Source organism: Notamacropus eugenii, chromosome 2 (genome assembly GCF_028372415.1).
Source record: "Notamacropus eugenii isolate mMacEug1 chromosome 2, mMacEug1.pri_v2, whole genome shotgun sequence".
NCBI classification, from domain to species: domain Eukaryota; kingdom Metazoa; phylum Chordata; class Mammalia; order Diprotodontia; family Macropodidae; genus Notamacropus; species Notamacropus eugenii.
The window spans coordinates 87,622,970-87,632,869 of record NC_092873.1 but is presented as its reverse complement, the minus strand read 5'-3'; the positions used below and the strand labels follow the sequence as shown (position 1 = coordinate 87,632,869).

The 9,900-nt window shown below is 42.5% G+C and overlaps 1 pseudogene; it reads right to left on the bottom strand.

Annotated features, from left to right (window-relative positions):
• Positions 1 to 5,246: 5,246 nt before the first annotated feature.
• On the bottom strand, positions 5,247 to 8,096 carry LOC140523610 (H-2 class II histocompatibility antigen, A-R alpha chain-like; annotated as a pseudogene).
• Positions 8,097 to 9,900: the final 1,804 nt, after the last annotated feature.

The window sequence follows — 9,900 nt, the reverse complement described above, 5'->3', positions numbered from 1 at the left end:
ACAGAGTCAAAAGAAGGAATAGAATAAGTGGGGGGGGCAAGATAGGATAGAGGCAAATATAATTAGTCTTTACTGACATGAATCTCATGCATGTGTTTTGCATGACTGCACATCTGTAATCTATATTGAATTGCTTGCTTTCTCGATGGTGGTGGGTGGGGAGGGATGAAAGGAGAGAAGCTGGAACTCAAAGTTTTAAAAACAAATGTTTGAAATTGGTCCTCCATGCAACTGGGAAATGAGACATATAGGCAAAGGGTTATAGAAATCTTTCTTGCCCTGCAAGAAAATAGAGGGGAAGGGAATAAGAAAACGGAGCTATGTGATAGAAGGGAGGGCAAATCAGGGGAAGGCATAATCAGAATGCATTTGGTCTTGGGGCAGGCGGAGTGCAGAGATGGGGAGAAAATTTGGAACTCAATATCTTGTGAACGTGAGTATTGAAAACTAAAAAGTAAATTGATTAATAAAAGAAAAAAATTTAAAAACCAGAAAATATATTTTAAATAAAAGAAAAAAAAAGCATTTCACAGAGAGCCAGCTCCTATTTGGACTCATGGTGGCCTAGATAATTTGCCAAAATAATTGCTTTATACTCAGGTTTTCAGTTCTACTGGGTTCATTGCAGGGGGACCCTGACCTCTAATTAGGAGAATTAGACTTTGCCAGGCCTAGAGGCCTGTGTGGGCTACCCGAGTCTTTCTTACCTCACCTCCGAGGTCTTCGGCTGGCCACGCCGGATGCACATATGAGAGAAAGGACGTTCCAGAGACGAACAAGGGTTGAGCTTTATTTCAGGGTCTAGTTACAAGTGCAGGGGGGTCTTCCTTAGGAGGAAGAGGGGGAGATTTCCTAAGGAGGCTAAGATCTTAAGGGATTGGAAGTAGAAGTACAAGCGGGGAGAGAGGGGGAGGGGAGAGAGGAAAGAAGAGAAGTAGAGCCTACTGTCCTCTTGGCTCCTCACGTGCTAAGAGAGCTTTCAGGCTTCCTCAATCCTACTTAACATTCAGCCGCACAGTTTGCATCTAAATACCGTGCTGTTAGATAACAATAGTGTGCCCAGATCCGGGACGACCTCGAGGGCAGGGAGACTCCACCCATCACGTATCTCCCGGGGAGAGGCGGAAATACCCGAGCTAGCCGAGCTAGCTCAGTCTGACCTTCTCAAATCCCCGCTGTTCATGGAGGGCCTCGTAAGACTCTAAGATTTAGAAGTCCCACTTTTACCCGCCCTAGACCGTCCACATGGAATTGAGCTTCCAATCCTCACAAGACTTCTCATTCTTACATTCAGGGACTTGCTAAAAAAGTCTTAGAATCCTAGAGATAATGTTACTTTTGACTATGGGATGGGGTTTTCAAGAAAAGAGGAAAGTAAAACAGGTACTATTGCACAATATGAGGCAAGTGAAGGATGGTGTCTGGGACATAATAAGTATTTCATCAAAAATAACTGATGATTGGTCATTTATTTGCAAATAGCCAAGATATGCCTGAAAGGATCATATCATGTGTTAGAGAATGATGTAAACAGTATTCAGTAACTTATAATTAGCTGAAAGGCTTATAGGGATATTAAAAAACTTCCAGGACTGCCAGTCAGATTTCACCTCCTGAGTATTATCTGATCAAACTGCTGGTAAAACATCAGATTTGGGCCATCTCTAGTAGCAGCTGTTCTCTCTAATACAAAATCTTCTCTGAGCACCAGCTTTCTCCTGTTGCTGCCATAACAATAACTGTTTTAGCACGTGTTGTCTTTGATGCCAGAATACTCAACATTCTGGAATTGCAACAACTCAGGTAGTTGTTCATAAATCTGGTGCCATTATTCACAGATCTCCAGATTTTTTGAGGTAACCACATTTCTTGCTAAGGGAAAGGCAACCATGCAAGCAAAGGCAACCATGGGTCCCAGCTCAAGCTCATCTGATTATGTTACAACCTCTCCCCTTATCTCCCCAACACACTGTTACCATAATGAACAGAACACCATGGAGTAGAATCTAAAAGGATCTGTTCTTTCCCTCCCTCATTGGAGTCATATCTTGCTATAAGGGGTGCTGAAGTCATGAGGTGACTGACCAGAAAATGTGTTCTTTTAATAGGTGTGGCATCAGTTGAGTTATTAGTTCTTTCAGCTGAGGAGTCAATTAGAGGACCTTCCATACATGACTGGAAGCCAGCCACTCAGACTTCCACATTGTGCATCAGCAGCAGGCAGAGAATATCTGCTAATGCTTTGTACAAACCCATGAGATGCTACCAAGAAATGAGCAAAGCTATGATAAATCATATCTATCCCTTCAATATATACTTCTCCGTTACTCTAAATCTATTAACTTTCCTCATTCTCCTCCCCATTCATTCACCTTCCTTTTCTATATCCCTTGTGTAAGACCCTTATCCCTGCTCTCTTTACCTGAATCCAGTTCTTACCATCAATGACCAGGAGAGCAAAATTCCTCTCTGCCTTCAGTGCTACTCACAAAGAGATTGGATTCTTTTCCCTATCCCTGTGGACCTTGGATTATAACACTTCACTTTCCCTTTTTATGGTAAGTTCTTGCAGTAGAAACACACTGTTCCTGGTCAGTCTTACTGAGTTGAGTTTTAAAGAATGTTATTGCATGTGGTAAGGATGTAAGGCACACAGTGTAGTCACCAAGATAATTATAGAGAAATATTACAGAATTACAGAATCCAGGTATCCCTCCCATTAGCTTCAAGTATAAATCTAATTAAAATTTATGTGTTTAGAGATACTCTTGGGCAGACACAGGTCAATCTATCAACCAGATGTCTAAGCATCTTCATTAATGTTCCATTCTACTCTACGAGCAATGGAGGAAACAGAAGTCTGAAGCATGAGTTCAGCCTCAAAAACCAAGATATAACAACAGCAAATAATGCAGTGCAAAATATAATTAATTGTTAAATCATGTTGTATGGTTTTGTTAAAGCTGTAGGATTCCAAAGTTTAGGGGTGACTAGATTAGTCAGGAAATGCTTCAGGAAGCAAGTGAAATTGCACCTGGGCCTAGATGGATGGGAAGGATAAGTGGAATGAGACAGGAAGGGGAAATTCCAGGCAAGTGGACTCCATGATCAAGGGCAGTAAGATGGGAATTAGCACAAGGAGTGGGCATGGGTGAGAATGAGAACAGTCTGGTGAAAACAGAGATGTGTGTCAGGGAGCAATGATTTAAGTAGGGTAAGGTAAGATAATGATGGGAGAGGGCAGGCACTGCACCCAGGTCAGACTTGATAGGATGGCAAATATGGAGTCATTGAAAGTTAAACATAAATGTAATTATATTATTGACTACAAATTGAAAATGCTTGAATTGGATTGAATTGGGAAGATAATAGGTTTATTACATCTGATCACCTCTGTGACCCAAATTCCTCTTTCCAACTTCCTCTCTGAGAGGATTCTAGATGCCATGTCAATCCATCAGTGGTCAACTGATGGTCTTCTTCTGAGGTCCCTGCACTGTTGCTGGTTCCAGGGAAGCTGTGAGAACATGAATACCGCTACAGCTTACTGGGGTAATACTTACCCAAGGATAAAGTCAGGGTAGATATAAACCCTCATCTCCTAGTTCTCAATAAATTACTTTGGTAACTCTTTAAGATTTAAGTACTCCTCATCCCTAAGCCATAGTCATCTCATCTAACCCTACCAAGAAGGACTCAGAAGTCTATATATATGTAACTGCATCAAATCAGGAAGTTACTCAATTTTACAAGAACTTACTTATTTATTTATCTGTCAGGCACTCTGCTGGGTCTTATGATACAAAGATAACAAAAATAAAAGCTTCAAGACAGTCTCTGTCCTAAAAAAAATCTTACTTCATTGGGGATGGAGGGAGGTCAGGGATAGGAAAAACCATATACGTGGGGAATAAAATATAAATGATATACAAACTAATTTCGAAGAGGAAGTGCACTAGCAACTGGTAATATCAGGATAGGGTTTTGTAGGAGAGGACATGAGCTGAGCTATGAAGGAAGCTAGGATTCTATGAGACAAAGGTGAGAGGGAACGCTTCTAGGCACAGGGAACAGTCTATGCAAAGACATGGAGACTGGACATGAAATGTTGATCATAGATTAAATGTCTTGTGTAAAGAACAGCAAAAAATGCTGTTAGGCTGCAAAGCAAAGCACATAATGTCAATTGTGAAGGGTTTTTAAATCCCGAGGAGCTTGTATTTTTCCTCTAGAGGTGGCAGTTATTACGAGTTTCTTGAGGAGTTCAGGGATATGGTCCCACCTGTGATTTAGGAAAATTTGACAGCTGTATGGAAGATAGATTAATGGGGAGGAAGGGATTTAATTGCAGTCATCCAGGTAAGAGATGATAAAGGCCTAAACTAGTCTGTAAGCCACAAGAGTGGGGAGAAGGGCACTGAAATAACATATATTGGGGAGACAGAATCTTCAAAACTTGGCAATTGATTGAATGTGTGGAATGAGGAATACAAAAAAATAGATGATTGGGATTATGAATCTGTGTGACTGGAATGATGCCAGCGCCATTAACAAAAATAGAGAAGTTAGGAAAAGGAGGTGGGCTCTGGGGAACAGATGATGTGCTCTGCTTTTGGGCAAGTTGAGTATAAATTGATTATATCCAGTAGGAATGTCAAATAAGCAGTTAGTGATGTGGGAAACTACAGGTCAGCAAGAGACTAGGGATGCACATCATCTGTATAGAGGTGATAACTGAATCCAGGGAAGTTGGCAAGAAGACTAAGTTTACTCACCTGGGGAAAATATCAGGACTAGAAGAAGGGGGGCCCTAGACATGAATCATCCTAAAGAGTCTACAGGAAAATTAGAGACCAGTCTAGCTTGTCTCCCTCATAAAGTGATGACATTAATGGGAAGGCAGCAAAGAGAAGGTATAGGTGGAATCAATCAGAAGTCCAGGCAGTTAAATGGAGGGATGAACAGATAGATGAGATGCTTGAACAAGTGATGGAAGGCAGCTTCTTCCGCCAGACCAAGGTCAGGGACAGGGAGCTGGGCTCTTCCTTGTGTTTCTCCTCATTCAGAAAGCTGTTACCTGCAGCAAGAGGTGATTTATAGAACAGCCTGTGTTCCCATGGTAATTCCTCCAACACCTCCTCCACTACTCTTGTGATTCCTTATTCTCCCCATCGTCACAGTATTGCTTTATCTTTGCTCTTACCTCCAGATCTCCTTACTTCCTCCCTCCCTTTCTCTCAGTTGATTCACAGAAGCCCTTGATGTTGGATCCTCCTGCTGGAACACATGCCTCTGATTATGAGGATGGTGCCCACAATGATGCCCACCAAGCCCACAGACAGTCCAAGGGCAAAGACCAGAGTTTCTCCTGTCTCTGGCACTGGAGATGGAATCTGGGGTTCTGAGGAGGAAAAGTAAACATGAGGCAAGAGGAATCTAATCTTTGAGATGTAGAGAATACAGGAATTCAGATTCTTGGAGGAAGGTAGCATTGGGATACTTTATTCATATAGGACTCTTTATTCACATAGGAAAGACTATTCATGAGAGGAAAAGTACAGATGGGACTAGTGGGTCCTTGGAGGGAAGTAGAGAAAAAGGGAGAGACAAGAAAAAGAGGAGTTACAGTAATATACATATATATATATGTATATATATATATATATATATGAATATGTATGCATATATGTATGTATAGAAAGAATTTTATCATCAACATTGACAGTGACCCTGTGTAGATCAGCAGATATCATTTCTTCTGTTTTATAGAAGAGGAGACTTAGACACAAATAAATTAAGTATCTTGCCAAAGATCATGTAGTTGGTTGGTGGAAGGGACAAGATCAGAGCTCAGCTCTTTGGATTCCTACCCCAGGGACACTTTTACTTTGCCAGAACAAAAGCTATATACTCCAGTGCTTGAGGACTGGCTGCTCCAAGCCCCAGCGTTCCACTTTGCAGTTGTAAAAATTCTGTGTTTTGGGGAGAAAGGTGAGGTAGGAGAACTTGCGAAATTTGTGGTCAGGCCGAGAATAGAAGTCTTTCTGAGACACACCAGAGGTGATCAACTGGCTATTATGAAGCCAAGTGATGTCAAGCACTGGAGGGAAGATATTGTCCACCAAGTAGATGAATATGTTCAGCTGGCCCATCTCCACGGGATTCTCTGAGAACGCAGTCACCTCAGGGGGCACTGAGACCAGGAAGGGGAGGTGCTCACCTAAGGGCTTCCATATCCCACTGAACCCTGTAAATAAGACTTATTCTGAAAGCTCCTTTTCCAACGCTTCATTTAATTCTTTTATTTTGTAATCCCTTCCTCTGCTTCCCCAACCCCTCTGCTAGTACTACTCTGTATAAGTTAAAGGCCCATGGAGACAATCCGTGTGAATGCTGGGGAAGGAGGCCTTTTGTAGAGGGTGGAAATGTGTCAGGATGTTCAACTGTGATGGGGTGAAATGATGAATGGAACATGGGGAGAGGAGGTCTGAGGTGCCCTAATGGCTGCTGGTGCTAACCATGGTGGCAGAGTGGTATGAAGTCAGTGAAGAACCATAGGAAGGGTAGATAGACAGGGAAAGAGGGTAATGAAAGGGATCAATACTGCTGATGGCCCTGATTCTGTTGGAGCATTTCATCATGATGTCCAGACTGTGCTGCATGACAGCTATGTTTCTCAGTCCTCCCTGTAGGTCAAAGTCAGCAAAATGGCTAAACTCTGGCTGCCACCATACAGTCTCCTTCTTCTGCAGGTCCACATAAAATAGCTCATCCTCATCAAATTCCTGTGTGTACTGGCCTGAAGGCCCATAGGACTGGTACATACCTGTGCTGTAGACCCCAAGATGGTCATTTGGAAAATGGAATACAGGGGAGAAGATAAAAGACATGATTATACTTGTGATCATAATACATCAAGGATCCAAGTTCTGGGATAAGGACACTAGGAAAGGTGTTTACCACAGCACCTGAACCAGATAGGTGTAGATGATAAGAAACCTGTCACCTGGGGACAGGCATAAGTCATGTCCCAATGACTTGGGGCAGTTGGTAAGAGTGCTGGACCTAGAACCAGGAAGCCCTGAATTTAACTCCAGCTTCAGACATTAGCTGTGTGATTCTCAGCAAGTCATTAAGTGGTTTGACTCAGTTTTCTCAACTGTAAAATGGGGATAACAGACCTACCTCCATGACTTGTTTATGAGGCTCAAATGACATAATACTTGCAAAAGTGCTTAGCACAGGGCCTGGCCCATTGTGGGTGTTATATAAATGCTTATTCCTGTTCCCTTCCCTGCTTTGTCCTGGATCCTTCAGTCCTATGGCCTAGGTAGCTCCTTTCTTTTCATCCTATAACATTCTATTCTGGGCTATTTGAATGATATTTCTCAGTAGAGAGCAAGTCAGAGGGAGGACAGAGGGGCAGAAAAGTAAGGAATAAGTCATTTAATCCTCAAAAAATCTGTCTTTTATGTTGTCTCTGTGCATAGAGCATTTCACTGGTCATTACTGAAGATTAAAGGGTAGATAATATCCCTTCCCATATGGAGCTCAGACTCCAGTAGAGGGATATGCCTTCCACCCTGAAATGACCCATGAGTGGGGAATGGCTGGGCCGGGGCATGAAATGAAACTGAAAACAAAGAAGTTGGAAAAATGAATGCCAGTTATGTGCTCTTGCCCACATGTTTCATGTTGGCCTCTCCTTTAGGACTGGTGGTAGAATGTAAGGCCATTTGGGGACTGAGCTAAGCCACCCTTCTATGCCCTACATCCCTAATCTCAATCAATCAAGATCTATCTGCCTCTTAAGAGCCTGGGATGAGTTTATCACACAGCCCTGGCCTCCCCTGAGGGAATGACATCCCATGGGTCAACAAATACTAAGGAACCTCAGGACCCACAGAAAGGGATATGTGGGGGCTCTGTCTCTCCAATCTGCTTTACTGACAGCTCCCTCCTCATCCTTCTGTCTTCATTCTTGCTCTCCCCATCAGTGACTTTGGTCACAAACTTACCTTCAATGGACTCAGAAGTTCCTTGGGAAGCATAGTCAGTGAGAGGGTCCCTAAGATCAGGACTCTGTGGACAACCATTCCATCAGGGACTTAGCAGTTACGTATAGCCCCAAGTAATGAGATACAAAAGAGGGAGGCAGATATTTGGTAGAAGGGAAAGGGTGGGACAAGACTTCACAGGGAGGAGCCAAAGCCTGATCAGTCATGCCCATGTCAATTAGAAAAATCTCTTTCAGCTACCTCTCTCTTGCTGGGTAAAAAGGTACTGGGAGAGACCTGTAGGGCAATTCAGGAAATTCACTTTGTCTAGTTAGTCCTTATGGATCAATCATCCAACCAAATCACAAACATATATTAGATGTGTATTGTATGCTGGGCACTGGTGATACAAAGACCAAAGTCAAGCGATCCATGACTTTAAGGAGTTTACAATTTGCTAGAGGAGAAATGCTACAAGTAATTAAAAATATATTTCCAAAGTAAATACAAGGCAATTTGTGAGGTGTCGTTGGCATAAATATCTGGGGGGTGGAGGGGTAGAATAAAGAAATGACTTAGGTAGGAGGTGGTTGTAGAACTTTGAAGTGATTCTATAAGTTTTTCACCTTTTAGGGGTAGTAAAAGAGAGCATTCAAGGCAAGTGGGACAGACAATTTGGAATGGAGGGTGTAGGAGAGGGTAAATAAGCTGGTTTGGTTGTACCACACAGGGTGGGATGTGAGAACATGAAAATTATGCTGAAAAAGTAGACTGGAGCCAGACTGCCGAATGAAGAATTTGCAATTGATCCAAAAGAAATGGGAAAAGTCTAGGGCTTCTTTCTAGTTGGCACAGTGAATAGAGCACTGGGCTCAGAACCAGAAAGATCTGAGTTCAAACCAGCTGTGTGACTCTGGGCAAGTCACTTAACCACTATTTGCAATCAGTTCTTTATCTGCAAAATGGCAGAAGGAAATGCCAAACCACTCCAATGCCTTTGCCAAGAAAATCTCAAGGACAAATCCTTGAAGTGAAAGTCAGACCCCACTGATCAACAGTGCTTCTTGAACCAGGAATGACATAGTCTTACATGTGCATTAAAAATAAACACTTGGCAACTGTGGGGGATTTGGAGATCAGCAACATTCTGTCTGGCTGACACATGTCTCTTGCTGATGGACAAGAGGAAAGATCTTTCTTCTGTAGACATGTAATACTTTCAGAAATGTGGAAATATAGAATGGGGCTGATTCAGACAGCAAACCAACTGCGTTTCTCTTATCTGGCTGTTTTTGAAGAAACCAAATATATTATGGGAGACTCTTCTGTTCAGGAGCATTGGAAAGAGCTCTCCAATGAGGATTTGGAGCCCCCTCCAGAGTACCTCCACCACCCAGACCACCAAATTGGATATTGGTACCACCAAGGGAAAATGCAAAGAATTCTTCCCAAACCAGGGACAAGGTCAAAAGAGAGAATAGAAGTAATGGAGGAGAGGATAGGATGGAGGGAAATATAGTTAGTCTTATACAACACGACTATTATGGAAGTTATTTGCAAAACTACACAGATTTGGCCTATATTGAATTGCTTGCCTTCCAAAAGGAAGGGGTGGGGAGGGAGGGAGGAAAAGAAATTGGAACTCAAAGTTTTAGGAACAACTGTTGAGTACTGTTCTTGCCACTAGGAAATAAGAAATACAGGTAAAGGGGTATAGAACATTATTTGGCCCTACAGGACAAAAGAGAAGACGGAGACAAGGGCAGAGAGGGATGACAGAAGAGAGAGCAGATTGGTGATAGGGGCAATTAGAATGCTCCGTGTTTTGGGGTGGGGGGAGGGGACAAAAGGGGAGAAAATGTGGAACCCAAAATTTTGTGAAAATGAATGTTAAAAGTTAAAT